Source organism: Euleptes europaea, chromosome 2 (assembly GCF_029931775.1).
Source record: "Euleptes europaea isolate rEulEur1 chromosome 2, rEulEur1.hap1, whole genome shotgun sequence".
Lineage (NCBI taxonomy): Eukaryota > Metazoa > Chordata > Lepidosauria > Squamata > Sphaerodactylidae > Euleptes > Euleptes europaea.
The window spans coordinates 59,862,711-59,885,413 of record NC_079313.1 but is presented as its reverse complement, the minus strand read 5'-3'; positions in this window follow the sequence as shown (position 1 = coordinate 59,885,413).

Here is a 22,703-nt window from a genome sequence, read left to right as displayed (position 1 = left end):
TTGGCTAAACTTCCCCTATTTTCTGCTCTGGCTTCATTGTCGCATGCCTGCTGCTGTTCTTTGTTACAATTTTAGATAAGTATGGCTTTAGAAAACTAAGATGCTTTTAGGAACTGTTCTGCCAGTGATTTCGCTCCCACCATTTGCAAAAGCATTTTTGTATACATAAACATTACATTAGCCAAATGATGTTGTTATCACAGTTTCAGTTGGTCTGCTCTTGGCACTATGCTATAGAATTACCCAAAGAGATTTTGCATTCCACAGGATTTTTCTTACTGGAAAAAAATCAACAGCTAGCTATAGAAGGTGCTTGATTATATGCATGAACTAAGCTATATTTTGGGCCAGTTTGTTTAAGAATCAGTCCAGATTTGGGGTTTTAAACTACCTTTTGAAAAAAAAACTGGGAACCTCGATTACTATAATAGTTGTCATGCATGCAAATGATGACACAAGATATTGCCCTCTATTAAGAGTGATTGTGAGCCGTAATTGCCCAGGATAGAATATAAGAAGGAAAGCTTAACATGATCTCCACGCAATGCTTGATCTGTCATTGCCTGACAGTACAATTTCATTAGATTGTAACAGCACAACAGCCATGAGGAGAGCCTGCTTTAATTCATTTAGAGAGCAGGAACTTTCTTTTGAGGCTATAATGGAAGTGTGCTTTTAATACTGAATTGGTTTTGACAAGGGCATCAATCCCCCATGTTTCAGTCAAGCAGAATCTCTGCTTTCCCATATAATCTATTTTGTGCAAGCCCTATTTTAAAAACCCAACAGCCCCTCCATAGTCTGAATGCTGATTCTTCACAATTCTTGGATACTCAAATTGACCATCTTGTAAGGCCAGCATAATTTGGGTAATTTGCCCTCTTATAGCTATCTCAGAACCAGGGATCTACAAACAGGAATGTGTTTTGTTGTTGTTGTTTCTGTTAATTCTTGTTTATGGTACTGAAGACTATTTGAATCCCACCTATTTTATTTGGTGTATATCCTATTGTTTTTTTTTCTTTTATTGTACTTTGATGTTGCCATTATGGTATACACCTGTCTGGGGGTGGCTCTGCTCCCCCCCCCCCACTTATTGCCACTGCCACTTACTTATGGCCACTGGAGCAGAGGAGGGTGATCTTTCCCCAAGGGGAACACCAAGCAACCCTGTCCTGGGGGAAAGCCCCCAGAAAGCCCAGCAGAGCAGGGAGAAAGCAGTGCAGAGGTGATTGAGCCCAGCATCACTGCAGGGCACAGCAGGGCAAACAGCATTGGTGCTGGCATGGAGTCAAGTGCAGCCACCCAACACACCAAAGGCAGGGGGAGAGGAAGAATAAGTTCGGGGAGAGGAAGAATAAGGCAGGATAAACTGCGGCCTGTTGTGGGGAGTGGCAGGACAAGGGGAGGAGAGCCTTTCCTGAGGCTCAAGCCATTCAAGAGAGCCAGCTTGGTGTGGTGGTTGAGAGTGGTGGTTTGGAGCGGTGGACTCTGATCTGGCGAACCGGGTTTGATTCCCCACTCCTGCACATGAGGGGTGGAGGCTAATCTGGTGAGCTGGATTTGTTCCCCTACTCCTACACATGAAGCCAGCTGGGTGACCTTGGGCTAGTCACACTCTCTCAGCTTCACCTACCTCACAGTTTGTCTGTTGTGGGGAGGGGAAGCCGACATTTAAAATCACAACTCAGGACTGCTACTAAATGTAACCAAACTTAAATAAACCATCTTCAACTGCCTTCTAAAGATCAAAAGAGAAGGGGTCAGGCACACCTCCCTGGGGAGGTTGTTCCATAATTTTTGGGCAGCCACTGAAAAGGCCCTCTCTCATGTACCCCCAAAACAAGCTTCCTTGATGGGACAGTTAGCAGGGCCTCTCCCTGTGATCTTAATTCCTATGCAGGAACATATGGGAGAAGACAGTACTTCAGATATCCCGGTCCCAAGCCATGTAGGGCTTTAAAAGTCAAAACCAACATCTTGAATTTGGTTTGGGAGTGGATCAATAGCCAGTGTAATTGCTGTAATATTGAATTAATATGCTTCATCCCAGGTGTGTAGAACCATAAAAGGAATTAAGTTTCTAACTGAACAAGAATTGTCACCAAATTTAGTGATGTCTCTCTTCTTAAACGAGCCACGTAAACCACTTACGTAAGTATCTGCAAATAAACTTACATAATGTTTCACCTTTTCCTGGGTTTTGTACCTCTTTAACTGCTATGGATTCACTCAAAGAAACATGGAAATTGGAATTTTGGTGTGGTGTTAATAAATTGAGATTTTCAGGCTTGTTCCACCCCCCCTGCCCCCCCAATCACATTGCCCAAGGTTTTGCAGAAAAACAGAATGACCATTAAAGTAACTTTCATTACATGATGCAAATATTCGACTCTTTTTCCTAATAAAATAAACATTACACAATATCATCAGCAGCATGGTTACTTTTACTTATCTAGACCAAATATTGCATGCTTATTGTCAATGCAAGGTCCAAAGAACAACATGGATTTTACAAAATATATAAAAATAAATCTGATGTCTCAAAAAGTTCTAAATTCGTTGTGATAACATTTAGTGTATAGTGAAGTTTACAATTCCTCTGTATAGGTTTTTTTTTTCCTCCCCCCAGAGTTCCATAGAGTCTACATGCCAAGCAATGAGAGATGAAATTTCTTGTCTGCTGCCAAACCTGCTTATATGTGAAATCAGAATGCAATCAGGGTACAACTGGGAATCTAAAGAGCACATTGCACTGAAGGAAGTGGGACATATGATGTATGTCAGAGGCTGCTGCTCAGGCAGTTGGTAAACTCAGTTGGGATATGGATAGATTTTTTTTTCAGGTGCACAGAGAGTTTATTCAAATTTAGGCTGGGGTAGATTTGTTCATTAAGAGCTTTAGTATCATGATGGCATGTGTTTGGATTAGTTAATGAATTTGGTAATCATTTGCATTGCTTTCAATAAGATACAGATTTCTGCCTGTAACTGTCCATCTTAGGGTTGCCAACCTCCAGGTGGTGGCTGGAGATCTCCTGCTATTACAACTGATCTCCAGCCGATAGTTATCAGTTCACATGGAGAAAATGACTGCTTTGGCAATTGGACTCTGTGGCATTGAAGTCCCTCCTCAAACCCCACCCTCCTCAGACTCCACCCCAAAAACCTGCCACTGGTAGCAAACAGGAACCTGGCAACCCTTGCCCATTTCCATCTGCTTGAGATTTTTAATGGATTGTAGCTTCACCCAAGGGACCTGTCCCTCTCCCCCAACCACTGCAGCACACTATGTTATCTGAAAACACTGCTATAGGATGCAGGAGCCCCAGAAACAGTGCTGGATGCTGTGTAGGAGTCTTTAGTAAAAGGGAAGAATTCATTGGAGAAAACCCTCCACTGGTGGAAAGCAAACATTCAATGCAAATTAGAAATATCATCTGCCTCAAGTAGCTTTACATTAAGAAATACCAGTCACCCCATGCGATTGGCCCAATTTTGAGTTTAATGCTCCTTCCAGTGGCATGTTCTATAAACTGGAGACTCTGGGATTCTCTCCTTACAAAAACTTTCATAAACCTGTTCATATATTTGAACTCTCTCATTCCTGACAAACAACATGGGCATATCATTTTTTTTTATCTAGAGTTAAATTGCAATATTTTATGGATGGGAAAAAATTTATGAAGAATACAACCTGACAATGCTGCATATAAGCTATATTGAAATACAGAAATTCCTCATTCCTAAAGTGATGAGCTGATAGTAAAGCAAACAGTTAAAAAAAAGAAATAACATAGAACAACAGTACATAAACCAGATCTTGCTTGATCTAGTCATAATCAAATTATTATTATTAATTTGATGCATGACATTTCAAAGTTTTACCATAATGTTAAATATAATTTGCAATTAAAACTTTTTTAAAATGACAGGTTTTGTTTTACTTATGATCTAGCCTAATATTCGTGTCATTAAAGGAATTGTATTGCAGAACCAATCAATTTGGTTCTGCCTACACAATCCTCACCCAAGATGGGATTGCTTCAAATAGGTTTCTAAGGTACATTTGACTAAGAGGCAGTGAGTAGTTAAAGATAGGGCTGTTGAAAATTTTTTTTTGGCTTGGGTCGGATTTGGCCAAATCCAGCCCAATTTTGGTCGGTTTCGGCCAAATTCCAACCCCCCTGTTTGGGAATGCCGAATTCGGCAGGAAATTCAGCATTCCCGAACAAATTTGGCCATTTAAAGCCCTTTAAAACACATTTGGAGCTTTCCACAGCTCTAGGGGGGCATTTTTTGAGGTGGGGATCCCAAACTTTCAGGGTAGCTTGGGGGACCCCCCTTGCAAGAACCCCTGAATTTGGTGAGGATTGGGTCAGGGGGTCCAAAGTTATGGGGTCTGGAAGGGGTCCCCCCCTCCGCCCATTGGAATGAATAGCAGCCGGCTGCTATTCATGCAATGGGCAGAGGGGGGAACCCCTTCAGACCCCATAAATCTGGACCTCCGGACCCAATCCTCACCAAACTCAGGGGTTCTTGCAAGGAGGGTCCCCCCAAGCGACCCTGAAATTTTGGGACTTCTACCTCAAAAAACGACCCCCCAGACCCGTGGGGAAAAAACTCCCTATGGCTTTCTATGCTGGGATACTTCTCATTAAGCAACTTCCTTATTTGCGTTTAACAGATGCCTACAGTGTTAACCACGTATAGGAAATAGCTTAATGAGAATTCTCCCATCATAGAAAGCCATAGGGAGGTTTTTTCCCACGGCTCTGGGGGGGCATTTTTTGAGGTAGAGGTCCCAAAATTTCAGGGTCGCTTCAGGGGACCCTCCTTGCAAGAACCCCTGAGTTTGGTGAGGATTGGGTTGGGGTGGCTGGAAGGGGGCAAGCCCCCTTCTTCATAAAAACCAATGTAAAACCTTTTGCATTGGTTTTAATGGAGAAGGGGGCTTGCCCCCTTCCAGACCCCATAACTCCAGACCCCCTGACCCAATCCTCACCAAGCTCAGGGGTTCTTGCAAGGAGGGTTCCCCCAAGCTACCCTGAAAGTTTGGGACCCCCACCTCCAAAAATGCCCCCCAGAGGCGTGGGGGAAAAAAACACCATAGCCTAAGTTAGGCCATTTTCTTCTACCCTACCTAATAACTAGTGCACCCTTACACAAAGTTAACCACCAACATCACAAACAAGGCAGCTACCTAGAAGCAGATCGACAACATGCACAACCACACTGTTACTGACAACTGTAGACTGTTTACAAAAACCCTTAACACAACCAACAACAAAAAAACTACAAAAAAAACTTACCCTAACCCAAATCCCACACAGAGGCAATCCAATTGCAAGGCCACCCCCTGCAGAACAGGAAAATTCTGCCCCCCCCCAATCAGAACAGGGAGATCCCTCCCAAACAAAGGAACACAACAAACACAGGCCTGGCAGAGAAACACACACACACCTCACCCCAGGTACAGTTGGCAACCGGCTAAAGCAGCAGAAATCTCAGTCCCAGACTCCCAACTCTCACACAGAGGCAATCAAATTGCAAGGCCACCCCCTGCAGATCAGGAAAAATCTCCCCCTTGGCCTCCCCCCCCCACACAGTATCTGCTCCCCCCCCACACACACACAGGAAAAAAGTTTTAGAAAAAGCCCCAAAATGGGTCAAACTGTGTGAATGTCTTCTCTTCCAGCAGGCAGGAGCAGGCAGTCAGGTCAGGGTGGGAGATAGTGATCCAGCAGTCCAATTCCAGCCAGGAGCAGCAGGCAGCAGGTCACCTCAGGTCTCAGGAGCCCAAGGTTCAGCACAGCAGCAGCAGCAGCAAACACCAGCAATGGAAGGAGCAGAGTCGGACTCGCAGCCAGGGGTATTTAATCTCTTCTCTCTTCTCCTCGCCAATTCAGAGAAGAGGTTCAAATGTGAGAATCCCTTCTCTGGCAGAAGAAGACCCAGTTTGGCCACCTATTGGCCTCTGATTGCTTGGTTTGGTTGTTTCTCCTGGAAGGCAAGTTTGCTTGCCTTCGGAGAGCTCTTTGAAAGGCAGGAAAAGGCAGGTTCGGGGGATGCCGAACTTGCCGAATTTGTTCCGCAGTCTCCCGAACCTGCTGATTTCTGGACCGCGGTTTCCCGCCTTTTTTCAGTTCGGCTCCATCTGAGCTGGAAACCGCCAAACCAGGGGAAATTCGGCTGGTTTCCAGTTCGGATGGAACCAAACCGACAGCAGTAGTTAAAGATCACCTAGGTTTTCTCATTCCAATACCAGTATATTATAATTATTAACACTACACTCTTTTTAAAGTTAGCAAAAGATACATACGATCCTTTTCTGAAGAATGAGCTTTTGCTGGCATGTGTTTTCCCTAAAAAGAACGGCTTGGTTGCTTTATCCTGAAGAAATATCCCAATACCAATACCTGTTCAGCTTTTCTCAGATGTAATTCAGACAGTGATACCACTGCCTTAACACATTAGCATAAATTGATTCATTCACCACTATACTCCAATCCTTCCTTGGAAATGGATTTGTGTTGTGACATTTTCTCTCCTTGCTAGAATCTTTGTCACCAAAATGAGGTACCCAGAATCGCATTGTCTCATTTCCACATTGCCGTGCTGTACTTTGTTGACCTTTTTAATATTCAGTATTTTGAATAGCTGACCATTTCACTCCTCCTCTTAACATTAAAAAAGGAAAGCTTAGCTAACCTGTTGCAAAGGATTGGACTGACCAGTTAGTTGAAATGAAACATTTTGAAAAGGTCAAAGTTGTGCAGTGGCAAAACATAATATATTTCACAAAACATATTCAACACTCCAATGTGTCTTTCCTTTGTCACCAGGACTGTATTGGCAGCAAAGCTACAACTGGACCCAACAAGGTAATATGGAATGGTAGCAGCAGTATTTGAACAAGGGGGCATTAGCATGGATGGTTAGCCATGGGTATTAAGCTTTTTACATCTACCAACAGAGATGCCCAACTTTATTCTAATTTGATTAAAGATATAATCATGGGTAGTTATCTGGACTTATTCTGTACTCAAGAATATTCATGTGCCTTTTGTTCTTGGAAACTGCATCAAGACCTCCCAGCTGTAGTGATGGGTGACCTCCCCTCACTCTATTGGGAATTGGCTTGTCATTTATGATCTTTCTCAGCACATATTTTTAAAAGCTTGCCTATTTTCCCAGAGTTCTTTTCCACTACATAGCTGGAGTGTATTTATTTATTTATGAAAACATTTATACCCTGCCTTTCATCTTTGCTCAAGGCAGTTTACAGGTAATATACAATGTATATATATCGAAAGCATTGCACACTTTTATTTATTTATTTTCCATATAGTCTACCTTCTCTTGAGACTCAAGGGGGATTACACAGAGTAAATGAAAGAAATCAGTAGGATGTGACATCCAATAATCATTTTAATTTTTACTAAAACAGACATTCTTTGTGCTATCTACAAATAACAGGAAAGATCTCTTAGATGAATTGAGCCACTTTCCAATTCAGTCCAATTTAATGCTGATATGAAAAAACCTCATCACATTTTTTAAAAGACAGAACCAGTTCTGAATCTTAAATTGTTTGTTGTCTTCCATTTCTACAGATGCTGCATCCTTTAAAATCCTGTTAAGATACTGTTATTCTCAGTACAATGACATTTAACACATTTCATTTTGAAAGTTCCTGAAATCAGATTTCTATGTTTTACACCTACCTATCATCTACATAGTGAATTGAAAATGTTCATTTTACTAGCCCAGTCATGTTGACACATAGACAGCCACTTATCTGTTTTCAAAATGAGAAAAATCTGTTCTCATTAATCCAAGAGCAAAAGCTTAATAAAAATAAAATTGGAGAATATGCATCTCTCCAAGTTCTTAACCCTCTGACTCCTACTTAATGCTGCTCCTTCAACAGTTTGGGATAAGTGCCTGTGTTTTGAACAGATGAAGCTATCTTGTAGCAAGTCAGGAATCAGTTTACATAACCCAATGTTGTCTGCATGAGGTTCTTTAAAGTTTCTGTCAGAGGTCTTTCCAGCCCTCAGACTAGAGAAGATGGTGGTGGTGGCAGTATTTATGACAATAATCGGCCCTTCCCTACCTTGCTGCCAGCATATATCCTTTTTATTATACAGTCTCAGATCTTGCTTATAAAAACAAGTGGCATCTTTTATCTCCTGTTTGCTCTCATACAGAGTCAAACTAGACGATACCTGTGACATGAGTCACCTGACCTGAACTGCTGACATACATGACATCAGGGAACTAACATTCCCAAATGCACCAGGGCCCAGTTCAGGTTGGGGGCATGACAACAAGTGTTTAGTTGTGTAGCTTCTAGAGTTTATTGAGCCAGTGTGATACAGTGACTGGAGTTCTGCACTAGAATCTAGAAGATCTTGATTCTCCACTCTATCTTCATGTTTACTGAAAAATCCATGGATAGATGGGGCACCCCCTTTGACAGCCCATAAAATTGGACCCCCTGATTCAAACTTTACCAAACTTTGCAGTTCTTCTAAGGAGAGTCACCTGCACCTATGCCTATGCAATTTTTTGAAAATTTTCAGGTCCAATAAACCTGAATCTGAAAAAAAAAAACAGGTCTACCCTATACCCTACACCCCTTTAAATTATGTTAAATTATGTTACGCCTGGGCAGCTGATGTGCCTGGAATTACTGCTGCCTGAGAAAATGAAAGCAAGAAGATGCCATGGTTGGCATTTCTATTCTCATATTGTCTAAAGCTTCTGAACAAAAACCCAACAATCTGTAGACCCAAATTAGATGTTACCAGTAGTAATCTTTCGTCCGATATTACTTTTTAAACGCCCCCCCCCAAACCCTGTATATTTCAAAATTGAGATGATGAAAGGTAGAGAAGAAAGCTGCTTTATTTCCTCCTTTCTGGTCATTTTCATACCAGAAATCATACCTCAAGAACCCATATTTTCCCCTTTTGGGTGTAAAAGCAGTTTAAGCAGGCAATTGTAAAATTGCCAGAAGGAAAGGCATCAAATAATTCCTTTCCACTGTTGTTTGTCCTCTCAAACCTGCAGTCTCTCAATTATGTTTTTACTTTATTTTAGAAAGAAACACAACTGCATGTCTGAACTATTTAGCACTTGGAAGGGAATAATAATTTGGGAATAATGCAGACCTTTATCCATCCATCCATCAGTGGTGTCAGAATCTGAGCTGGTTCAAGCTTTCAGTCATATTCAATATATAGTCCCTCTGTACATATTTATTGGCAATTTGTTTTATAGTGTTATCACATCAAATGGCTAGTCTATAGTATCCCTGTCCTTTACTGTCCCAAGAATGTTTTCAATGTTCTTTCTTCATACAGCTGACTGTAGCCTTCAAATAATTAACTTTATTTGGTTATATAGGAAGGAAAATGGATGGAGCCCCAGTAAATTGGCATATAAAACAAAAATACTAGGAGAGTGCTTGTACTAGATGACATCCAGAAATGTGCATTGGAAGTTTTTATGTTTCAGCATTGTGTTTTTCATCTGGCACACAGTTATTACACCTAAAAGGCAAATACCCTGAAATAACTCATCTGTTTCAAATACAAAAATGCATTTACAAAGGTTAAAAATAACTGGCTTTTACCTCAGATAGAGGAATAAAAATAGTGTGAGCTCAAAGAATGGGTGCTGTTCTATAAAGTTCCTGAAGTCAAAATACTCATTTTGATTTGTAGGGAAGATTTATAGCTGCCTATGTAAGGCAGTGAAAATACATACCATCCATATCAATGCAGTTTTGCATTTTACTTTTGGCAGGCACTTACAGCAATACTGAAACAAAAGAATAAGAAATTTGATTTAACTCCTAATTGTGAAATGTGACTGAACAATGGTAAAGATTCTTTTTCTCTTAAAGTCCCTTTTTCAGGTTGCTACTCACCTCTGTTGAGAGGAAGCAGTCTTGACATGTGTAACATAATATTCAGAAATAAAAGCCAGAATTTTTACTTTTGTTAAAGAGCTTTTATACTCTTTGTAGGGAAGAGTATAGCATAATGGAACTGCTTAGGGAGCTCTGGTTAAAGCACTCTATGTTTTAAGTGCTGTTTTACAAATATTCTTAATCTTGTGTGTTTTAATTTGCACTTCTGTATATCACAGGATGCTGTTAAGGAACCAGGTTTTGGTGTTTGACCAAAAATAAACCCCAACATTGTGGAAATGGCTAATTTTGGGTTTATTTTCGGTTCGGGTTTATCAATATGCACAGCCCTACCAGGAAGCTTTCACTAATGTTTCACATGCAAAGGAAACACAGGAAAGAAGTCATATTCATGCTGCTGATGAACAGAGGTTTTTCATGAAATCTGAACATTGTCTTAGTAGAAAAATGTAATCCTAAAAATGGGCTGAGTATCCTGATTTTATTATCCTGGCCACTTTAACCCATAACCAAACTCTCACATCAGTCTAACTGTCCTGTAAGCTGTCATTCTGTCATGCTCAGTTGTTAGGACTCTGCTCATAGAGACTGAGAACATTTCACATCATGTAATTGACATGAAATACCTTAACACAAGATGCTCAAGGCAAATTTAATAATATGTAAATGCAATGGAATACAGGGTAATGATAAAGTTAAGTAGTGTCTACTTCCCTCCTGAACTTTGTTACGCAAAAGTGGCCACCTGCCCATCACTCGTCTACATCATTATTATAGGCTTATAGTTTTTACAACCTGTCAAGAAATTCTAGAGTGATTTCATGATAAGTAAAATAGATCAATTATTATAAAACTGTCTGGGGTATAACTGCAAAGCAAAAGTCAAATGTCAAGGGTCTTCTTCCATTGTTATCCACCATTTTATTTAAATTGATACTCTTGATAAAATTACGAAGACTTCTCCACTCCAGCCTCTTCTGTACGTATAAACCTAGGAAGTAATCTGCAGGCTTGTTTCCTTATTAACAGGTAATTAGACAAGTAATCCTATCCCAAATGCTTAAGAAATATTCATATTTTTATTCTTCTTACTTCATGAAGAAAAACAATTCTCTTCATCCCTTTGAGAGTTGCAGTTACATTTGCCATACTGTAATCAACCACCTATGGATTACAAAATGTATTCTTCCTAGGCATATGGCTACATTTCCATATACTTCTAAGTATAGTGAATGATACAAAAATGTCAGCCTTACCTCCAAGCAAAGTGTAGCAAAAGTGTAGCTAACGTCAAACTGTCCTCCAAGCCATATTATCAACAGCTGGGGTGATAGGGGCTTGAACTAGACCCCTCATGGACTGAAACTAAGATGTAGCCAAGGCATATTCTAGCTTCAGAGTCTTCCTCAGTGGAGAATATAGTCTGTCCCTTTCTCACCAGCCTATGACTTAATGACTGTAGAAGATCTACAGAAATCTTATATGTGCATTTTGCAATGACTGTCCCAAATTCAGGGACTGTTGCTGTATATTGGTAGCAATCAGATTCATATATTAATCTAGGCTTTTTATCCCCATAGTAGGCAACACTTAATCTGTAAGCAGACAAAGGCTGATTATCTTTACTTAAACAAATTAAAATGATTAATTAAAATACAACACAGGTCATAGGTGAATGAAAGTGACTAAGCAAATAAAATAAATATGCTTAAAAGTAATAAATGAATAAAGACAATTATGACACATCGAGTGGGGGGAAGACAAATGGCAAATGATTACATAGAAATAAAATTTGACTCCATCCTTATGGCATTCTGTCCATCCCATGTGGCTGTAAGCTAAGGTTTCTGTATTTCAAACAAGTTCGTACATACCTATCCAAAGGATCCACTCCCACAAACCCCAGGAAGAAGAGTGTAAGAGCCCCCAAAAGAAGAGGGGAAGACATTCTTATCACAAAGGCTTATTTCAGGGGTAGCATTTCAGATGTGATAACTTCTTCTTGCTGGTATTCATCCATTTTTACCCAACAATTTTCACCAAGGTCATCATGACCAGTCATCTTCCAAAATCAATGCCCTAATTACTCATTCGCAACACAGAAACCAAGTACACGAAGTCATATCAGCTCATGACAAATGTTTGTTCTTAATTTTTCTTTGTTCCTGTGAATGGATGTCCCCTCCTACTTCTATTTTGACTTGATCTTCCTATATAGAAAAACATCTTAATTTCATTATTTCCCCTTTTTGTGGTTCACTTAATTCCTCAGCTGTTAATAACATTCATCACATTGCTGAGCCATTCAAGCCCATGTGATCAGATGGCTCCTTGATTTTTTAAAAATCCATACTTGATTGTGTCACAGGCCAAATTGTGGCTTCTTCATGGCAACACCAACACACCTGGTTTCTTCAGAGTTTAGCAGCATCAGACTAATAATGCATGCCAAAAAAGTAGGGAAACAGCTGGAGATCTCCTGCTATTACAGCTGCTCTCCATTAGTTCACCTGGAGAAAAAGGCTGCTTTTGAAGATAGACTGTATGGCATTATATCCCATTGAAGTCCCTCTTCTCCCCAAACCCCACCCTCCCCAGGCTCCTTCACCCCAAATCTCCAAGTATTTTCCAACCCAGACCTGGCAACCTTAATGGTGTGAGTTATTTTACCTGTTATTACTGCTTCACATGCACAAATATTCCATGTTAAAAACCCAAACCTGTAGTTTGGTACCAATTCTAGCCAGTCAATCACTACCTCTCTGTCTACCTCACTGGTTTACAGGGTGGGGGTAAAAGAAGAAGAAGAGTTGGTTTTTATATGCCGACTTTCTCTACCACTTAAGGAAGAATCAAACAGGCTTACAATCACCTTCCCTTCCCCTCCCCACAACAGACACCCTGTGAGGTAGGTGGGGCTGAGAGAGAGTGACTTGCCCAAGGACACCCAGCTGGTTTCATGTGTAAGAGTGGGGAAACAAATCCAGTTCACCAGATTAGCCTCCGCCGCTCATGTGGAGGAGCGGGGCATCAAACCCGGTTCTCCAGATCAGAGTACACGACCACCACTCCAAACCACCGCTCTTAACCACTACACCATGCTGGCTGTCATGAAATGTATATACCATTCTCATGTTTCTGAATGGCATTTTATTACATTCATCCCATGCTCATTTTCTTTTCCTCCAGTCCCACACCCATCCCTCAATTCATGTTCCCCACACTCTCCAATATGTAGGAATATGTGGGAATCTCAAACTCTCTTCCTCTATCAGCACTCAGCCTCCTTCCAGCACACAGAGAACTGACCTTGCAGAAGGAATATGAATGCCTAATGCCACAAAGAAGGAAGAACCTGAGGCCTAGTCTAAGCATATCAGAGAGAAACATTCTAGCCTAGTATTTTCTGATTAACAGGGAATTATTAATGTAAGGGAGATTTGCAAAAAAATAATCTTTCAGCTACATTCTTAAATGGTTCTAGGGCTGCCAGGCCATGCCTGGCAAATGGCAGAGGGTTGACGACATGACATCATCTGTGCTGCTACATTGCTTGCCAGACATGTCATAAAATATCTCTAGGAATTGCTGGAAATTATGTGTTTTTATAGACAGATATACATGCTTTTGTGTATGTGTTTTATATACCTTGATTTTATAGAGTAAGCCCTGTGGAATAGTGGCCTGTCTTTTGTTTATGCATCTATGTAAAGCACCATATAACTTATGAATATGTAAAACAGGAAAACAGAAATAACCAGTAGCAAAGCTTTGATCACTTCCATATTCTGTGCTCACATGAATGATAAAGTATAATATGCAACACTTATAGTAATCTCTTTTAACTACAAATATTCTTGCATCTATTTCCCCCCAGTAGTGCTATATCAGCTTCACTTGGGGTTACCTTTCACTCTAGTATGGTAGAAAGCTCTGGTTTTCAGCAAGGACCCCCCCACACACACACACTCACACGCACACAGAGACACCCTTCTTGTTTCTTCATCTTTCTGCTGAGTATGTAACTGGAAATTCAGATAATTATAGGAAAAGGTTTTCAAACATACACATTTTCTAACTGACACATACTCGGCTCTTGATGTGTTCTATGCCTGTTCTCATTAAATTTTATACACAGAACACCTGAACAAAAACCTGTGCAGTGTTAGGGAACAATGATTCCTTTTTGCTAGTAAAGAGGAGATTTATAGAGAAAATCACTTGAATCTGACAGTCACTGACATCATTTCTTAGTTCATGAAAAGTGAGTGGGACCTGATGAATCCTCCTCCTTTCATCGGAAAGCTACTGTTTTTCTTGTCTCAGTGAAATGGCAAGTGAATAATGATGAATGTGACAATTAAACAATCTTATCTTTTACCTGAAACACTTTTACATTTGTCAAACGAATCATTAAAATAAAGTCTTTTCAAATTCTTCTTTAATGTAGGATGATCACCTCTGTGGGCCAAAAATACCTTCGGTTGTTAAAAGGGAAGGAAGCTTAGATATTGCCTTTATTTGTAGGGGCAAACACTTTTTATGCAAGGGGTGTTTCCATCATGATCACTCCCTGACTACTTCGGGGCTTCGTTTTCATCATGCACATCTTTTCCAACTGTTAGAAGTCACTTCACTCTTTTCCCACATTTTCCCCATGTTTTATGGATGCTGTTTCTGGCGGCATCCAGAAAACGTGGAAAAAATGTGAGGAGAGAGTGAAATTACTTCTACAGGAAGGTAAAGATGTGCATAATGAAAACGGAGTGCCAAAGTAGTCGGGGGGGATCACTATGGAAACAACCCATGCATAAAAGGCCATAGAAAACTGACTTATACTGAATCATCCCATTGGTCCATCAGTATTGTCTTATTTGACAGGCAGAAATTCCTCAGGGTCTCTCAGGCTCTTTCCCAGCAACTATTCTGTGTAGTATCCCACTAGAGATGCCAGGAATCAAACCTTCATCGCAACCTGGGACCTTCTGCATGCAAAGCGTATGCTTTACTACAAGGCTGCAATATTGATATAATGTTGATATAAAAAGTTGCTAATAAAACAAAACAATCCCACATGTATGTTTATTGCCTTAATCAAATACTCCAAGTGAACCAAAGTTTTAGATAATATGGCACATTTCCCAAATTCAAAGAAACTGTATTTTTGAATTGATTAAAAATCTGATTTTCATAGTGTCAGTTTCAGATTTTGAAATGTATATTTTATGATAAAGGTAAGTTCCAGATAGCTATTGAATACACTTTAGTTTTTTTCATCTATAGCCTACGGCAAATAATGTTTCCCTACATTTGATAAACTTTTCCAAATCAGAACAGTTTCATTTGCAAACTGAAAAAAGCTCCACTTTCAATGTTTGAACCCACAAAGAGGAGTCCTTTTCATTTTGGATTGTATGCTAATTTTATGTGAATTTAATCTCCCTTGAGTCTAAGTAAGTGCTTGAAAGCAATGTAGCTGCTGGTCATCATGCAGAAGAAGAAGAAGAAGAAGAAGAAGAAGAAGAAGAAGAAGAAGAAGAAGAAGAAGAAGAAGAAGAAGAAGAAGAGTTGTTTTTTGTATGCTGACTTTTTCTACCACTTAAGGGAGAATCAAATCGGCTTACAATCACCTTCCCTTCCCCTCCCTACAACAGACACCCTGTGAGGTAGGTGGGGCTGAGAGAGCTCTAAGGGACATGTGACTAGTCCAAGGTAACCCGGCTGGCTTCATGTGTTGTAGGAGTGGGGAAACCAACCCAGTTCACCAGATTAGCCTCCGCCATTCGTGGAGGAGTGGGGAATCAAACCCAGTTCTCCAGATTAGAGAACCTGGTGGGGAATCAAACCCGGTTCTCCACTGTACCATAACAATATAACCATTTTGTGTTCACAGAGATGACTAAGCAGTAGCATAAAAATGCTTGGATCCTGCAAAAAGTATTTTCTCACAGAAGGATTTCTGTCAGTACAGCGTGACTTTCTCACCTTCCCATTCCTGCTGTTGTTCAACATGTACTCCCAAATGTTGCTCCTGTACTGCCAGAAATATTGTAAAGGGGAGATCAGACATCTTCTACCAGAAGAGGGAATCAGCAAAAAACACCCACACCCCTCCCTGAAGGGAATCTCTTTATATCAGATTCTCAATTACATCAGACCCAATATTCAGGAATATTATTCCAACCTTTCTTTTTCTTTTTTCTTTTTTAGGAGTTAGTACCTCTGATTGAAATAAGTCTTGAACCTGAATCCTTCTGGAAGCTGCATTGATTACTCTCTTGTACTAATGCGATGCTCTCTGGCTTAAGAAGGCCATACATTTCCATATGTGGTCCTGCTCTATCAGTGAGTGATTATCACCATACACTCTGCCTTCCTGACATATTTGTAATCAGCTATTCTTGGGTATTCCTTCATGGCCTGACCCTGTATATTCACCTGCATCTCTTGTTATTGTTTCAGTCCTACTTTTGGGGGGGGGGGCTGGTGTCTTTTTTCCACTTGCTGGACTTGTAACAATTGAATATGTAAGTTTAAACCCTGTGTAGCACTCTTGTCTAAGCAAAAGTGAGCCTGGCCTCTGGGCCAGGAAGGGCAGGGTAAAAGTGTAATAAAATAAATAAAAAGGAAAAAAGAAAAAGATAAGACAGAGTAACCTGACAGTTACAAGGGTTACAACTTCTATGAGAAAGAACAAGACCCAAGCCTTTTAGATTTTGCTTCTAAGTTTATGCGTAGTACTAGACAAGCAAAAAACAGCATGTTGAGCCAGTGGGCAAATGAAACATATAAGGATTTTATTTCAGATGTAAAAGGATTTGATTCTATAAAACAAAAAGGCTAAACAATGCTTTGTTTTGTTTTTATTGTTCTGATGCTCTGAACTTTGATGCTTTATCATAACATTAAACTACTTTATCAAATATGACTTTGTCCCCAAGTAAGATTTAACTCCTCCTTTACTAAAAAAAATAAAAAAAAATCCCAACCCCCTAACAAGATCTCTTGGCTTCACACATTTTGGACGAAAGGGATTTATTACCAGATCAGTCAAGATCTCAGAACCTTAGCAGACAAGATTGTCTCTAGCCTTCCTATGGCTCATACTTGTTTCAGACTGGCAGAATGGCCAGACTGTGGCCTTTTTGTCTTGTACAATTAAAGGAAAACTGGTGGCCATTGCCATTAAACAGCCCATGTTCCTGGACTCTGATTCAGATAGTGGCTGTTCCTGGACACAGTGTATATGCCCTGTGAGAATGTACCTTATACTATGTAATTACTGTGCCAGTAATTTTCAGGATCAGGTTTTTCCCCTCAACGACTGTTGGTTTATGAGATTTCAAGAATGCCACAAGGGAAATCTTTTGCCCTTGACATTGACAGAAACCATGATCTCTAACTAGTTAAAAATGGAAGCCTATCAAGAGTATCATTTTGGGCTCATATCCATGGCTTTGATTGGCAGGCCCATCATTGCTTTAGGCCAGTTGGCCTCAAACAGTCAGTGAAATGCCCCAAGGGGGAAAGATGGGGATATGAAGTATATTTGGTGAGTTGAATGTACTATATGCACTTTATATAGCTCAAATATTTTCTGTAATATGAGACTATCTTAATTTAAATTAAAATACTTATTATTTTATTACTATTAGATGGATGAAATGTTTTTATTTTACTATAGAGCTTTTTATTTCAACATCAGCTTTACTAGAGTAATTAACAAATTATCTACTCAGTGCACATTATTGCTAAGTAGTCTGCACCCCATTTTTTAAAGTCACACTTATTTTCTTTCTTGGGGAAAAAAAGATGTCCTGTTATTTACCAGCAATGCTCTGTGAATTATGAAGGAAGAGAAAATGGTGAGATATAAATAATGCTAGGTATATGTGAGTGTAGAAGGGACATAGCTTGAGAATGTGTGCATTATTGCCAAATAGATGAATCTCATTATATACTATTACTGCATTCTCACAAGGTAAAAGTAATATCATATTATTTGTTCAGTTAAAAAGTTTATGAAGAAAAATGTTTTGCTGGATCTTACCAGGGTTCCCCCCCACCCACCCCAGGCCATTTATGCAGGAGAAATTTGCGTTGGGTTTGCTGCTCTCTAGCTGCACAGTTTTCTGATCTGAATTATTAAAACCCAATGCAGGGGGCTTATTGCCCAGAAAATTTTCCAGGAGTACCAGGAGTAAATGTCTAAAATGAAGAAATCACCAGTGAAAATGCAGACCATCACAGTCACTCCCCCTTGAAAATGCTATTCTGTAATTGGCTGTAACTTTGGTTTTGAAATACATCACCAGCCCATCAACCCCACCGTGGGATTCTTGCATTTGATTTTTTTAAAAAACACAGTAGCCATGGAAAGAAGACTTTGCGAGAGGATTGTTTTAAAAAACAAACAAAAAAAGGGAAACCGTAGACATGTTCTATTTCAGGAAGGGGCAACCTTCATCTTTTTTCTCTTTGTACTCCCCCACCCATGCTCCATTCCCAAATCGTAACACACAATGCTAGAATTTTTCCTGGCTGCTTTTCAGATTCACACGAGTATCACCAGTTTCAGAGTCCCCACTCTACTTCTCCTTTCCTCTCCTGCCTGCCTGTGTGCCTTCTCTTTTCACATGGGCACCGCGACACCCTCAGCAAGAAGAGAGCCAACAAGAGTGGACAGCTCTATCTGGGGAGAGGAGCCACCACCACCACCATTGAGACTGTGAAGCAGCTATAGGGTTGCCAGATTCCTCTTTGCCACCGGCGGGAGGTTTTTGGGGTGGAGCCTGAGGAGGGCAGGGTTTGGGGAGGGGAGGGACTTCAATGCCATAGAGTCCAGTTGCCAAAGAGGCCATTTTCTCCAGGTGAACTGATCTCTATCGCCTGGAGATCAGTTGTAATAGCAGGAGATCTCCAACTAGTACCCGGATGTTATTAATATGAGCCCTCGTGCTGTTATTTTTGTATAGTTATACTTGCTACAGCATAGGGTTTTTTCCCCGTTGGTAGTACCTGGAGGTTGGCAACCCTAAGCAGCTGGGTGCTTGAAGGAGCTGCCACTGTTGAAGCAGCAAGGACCACTTAGGGGAGCAACTGCAAGCAGCCTCCATTGTCTGGTGGCATTCATCCTCTGTGGCATATGAAGGGAGACATTGGAGGAGGGGGAGTCACAAGCAGGCAGAATGGAGCAGTTTTGTGCCTTGATTTTCCCTGCGGGAGGCACTGTTGCCACCTCCCAGCCCTCCCTTAGGAGCTGAGGCAGCAGTAGTCTGGCAGGCAAGAAGTAGGATCTGGAGGAAGAGTGGGAGCTGCTGCCCCACATCATGGCTGCCTTGGCAGTGGCTCTGGAGTTAAGCAGGGATGCGGAGTACGAGCCAGCCTCCCCCCCCCCCACTGCCTCAGTCTAAACCACTCATTGACCTGACTCACCCACCTACTCAGTCACTGACTTTGGGTGGTAGGGGGGAACAATTGGGGGGGTGAGAAAGGGGCAGTTGCTGCTGCCTCCCCCTATTTCTTCAGACAGGCAGAGAGGGAGGGAACAGGAGCACGTGCTTCCCCCACCCCACTACCAAACTAGCAGAGCAGCAGTAGCCCAGGGAGGGATACCAGGAGCTGCCAAATGACCGGAAAGGGGGGCATGGACAGGAGGGTGGGGAGTGTTGGGAGTGACTGCCTCCCATCGTGAAGAAGAAGAAGAAGGGGAGGGGAAGGAAGAGGAAGAGTTGGTTTTTATATGCCAACTTTCTCCACCGCTTAAGGAAGAATCAAACCGGCTTACAATCACCTTCCCTTCCCCTCCCCACAACAGACACCCTGTGAGGTAGGTGAGGCTGAGAGAGTGTGACTAGCCCAAGGTCACCCAGCTGGCTTCGTGTGGAGGAGTAGGGAAACAAATCCAGTTCACCAAATTAGCCTCTGTCGCTCCTGTGGAGGAGTGGGGAATCAAACCTGATTCTCCAGATCAGACTCCACCACTCCAAACCACCGCTCTTAACCACTAGACCATGCTGGCTCTATATCGAGGGGTGGCAATGTGGGCAGGGAAGTAGAAGCTGCCCCATCACCTCTGGGAACTGTTGAGTAGGTGAGTTAGGTGGGCTGGGCAGATAGGAAAAGGGAGGGGGAAGCAGTGGTGGCAGCAGGGGGGAGTGTGGGATCCCCCCTGAGAGTCTTGACGCTCCCCACTTGTGATAGTCTATTTTTTAAAACTGTGACACCTTTCTAAAGTGCCTGTATTTATTTTTATTCATCTATAGCTAGGATAAGAAAGGGTTAACTCATATTTAATTTGGCTGATGATTTTCCAATAATTATTTGTAAAATATTTTTAGCTGAAGCATTTTGTTAACATGATAGAATTAGTAGTTATTAGCTTACCCCAGCACTATAAATGTAAAGGCAATATCTCTGTTAAGTGCCCCTTTTCTCTGAGATTAGCAAATTTAATTTCAAATTCTCTCTTCAGAAGCAATACACTGGCTGAAGGCAAGCTGTAGAACCAACGACAAAGGTTATTACATTTTTGAAATTATATTTTAAGAATGTTTAATAACTGTGAAGAAAATACTTTTATGACCATGGAAACTGGCAGAGATTAAACAATGAGAGACAAGTTATATTAAAAATACACACGCATAGCTGAAGCTACTTTTCTCATCATCTCGTCCAACATGGAACAGAATTCTTAAAGCTGACTGGTGCATCTTGGTTCTCATAGTTTGAGGCAAACTTCTCTAAGAAAGTGATATGCTATGGACAAGAACTCATTTGCAATCCATGGCCTCATCTACAGTTGGGCAGATGATCTGGATTGCCTCATGTGACAGATTTGGGGATACCATCGGGCAACAAATGGTCTGTAAGCAGGGGCCTCAGACTCACCTGGAGCTCCCTTTGTGAGAGCGACATGGGTGGCCAGCTGTCATTGTCCAGCCATGCAGTGTTCCTCGGGCCTCAGCAGCAGCAGCACCGTCCCCCAGCCTGGCCAATCAGGCACAGCCTGCTGTGGGCAAGGGCGGGGCTTGGACAGGTAGACCATGGGGAGGAATTCTTCCCTCTGGTCTGTCTGGCTTGGTTGAAAAGGGCTCTGCAGCACTGCCAGGCTCAAGAAGAAGAGGAAGAAGAGAGGAGTAGGTTTTTATATCCTACTTTTCTCTATCTTAAGGAATCTTAAAGCAGTTTACAATCCATTCCATTCCCCTCCTCACAATAGGCACTTTGTGAGGAAGCTGGGTCTGAGAGAGTTCTGAGAGAACTGTGACTGGCCCATGGTCACCCAGCAGGCTTCATGTGGAGGAGTGGGGAATCAAATCTAGTTCTCCAGATTAGAGCCTACCACTCTTAGGTGTTTTATGCATGGTCACTTAATCCTCCTTTGTTCCCTGTTTCAGCTAGGATCAAATTTTGCGGTATGCACATTACCTCATTCCTTAGAAGCTCAATGCTGCTTCAACGCAAAACAATCCCAACTTTTCCCATTCCTCTTCTTGCCCGAATTAAACCGTGGATCCTGGCTCATTCCAGAATCACTGAGCGAGCGTACAACTTTCTCGGGTTGAGCTTCGCCCCACCCTTTTCCAAACCCCTCTTCAAGGCAGCATGCTGATAGCCAAACAGTTTCCCCCAGTCCGGGTTACTTTGATCCTGGCTGAAGCAGGGAATAAAGGAGGTTTTGTTAGTTGAAATAACATCTGGATTTCAAAAGATAATGCTTGTGGGAATATATGCTCATAATATAAATCAAAAAGTATTTTATGATAAATTCCCCACCCACTCCTTGCTTCATTTTGAGGTAGTTAAGTGTGTATTTATGTTGGGTGGTGTTTGCTTGGTGCACTGTTCCATTATTCTTTCTTTTCTGTCAGAACTGCATTCTGACAGTATCAGAATGGGGCCCGTAACCAATAAAAGTTGTGGTCATTTTACTCTATGTATGCATGTATGGTGATTTGCCTCACCATCTCAAGACCCCTTTGGTGCTGCTTCCGTAATTTATTTTTCTATCATTATGAGGCACCATCTATTTTTTTCTCTTCCAGGCACCAAAATGACTTAGTGCCTGCATTCCAGATATTTACTACTTGTTACTCAATTGTATCCGCTTAAAATTTCCACAGATGGAAATTTCTACTGCAGTTGAAATGCTGCTCCGGGGTGGGGGGCAGGGAATCCCCAGGAATAGAATGGGGGTGGTGGTGGTCAGAGGTCTGTCATGAAGGAAGAATCAGTGAAAATCCCCTCCCTCCTATATCCATGGAAATCCTCCTTTGGATCTAACCCACTTAGTGGTTGTTGAGGTGTTGGTGTACTGAAGAGGAAAGGCTATATAACCAATGATGATGCAATGCAGCACTTCCGGATGTGAACCGGAAGTGACTTGTCGCCGATTGCACAGTTTGCCCGCCAACCCTCACCTGGTCTGTGGGCAGCCAGGTGGATTGGCGGGGGTTTGCTCACCACAACCTGGCACTTGGCAACCCTACTGGGGGAGGGGCAGGACAAAAAAAACTCCTCTCTGTTTGTACAAGAATAAGCAGGACAAAATGATGATCCCTGGCTGTCCTAACATAACCCTAACAGGGGTTATGCAGTAGTTCCTGGCCTTTGTGTCTTAATTCCCTATTCAGTGGAAATCCCCCTCAAAGCTTAGCTCATAAAATATAGAGAAGCATGCATTTTAAGAAAGCAATACATGAAGCAATCTTAACTATCCATGACCTTGGATAAAGCAAACAGTGGAAAGTTTTGAAAC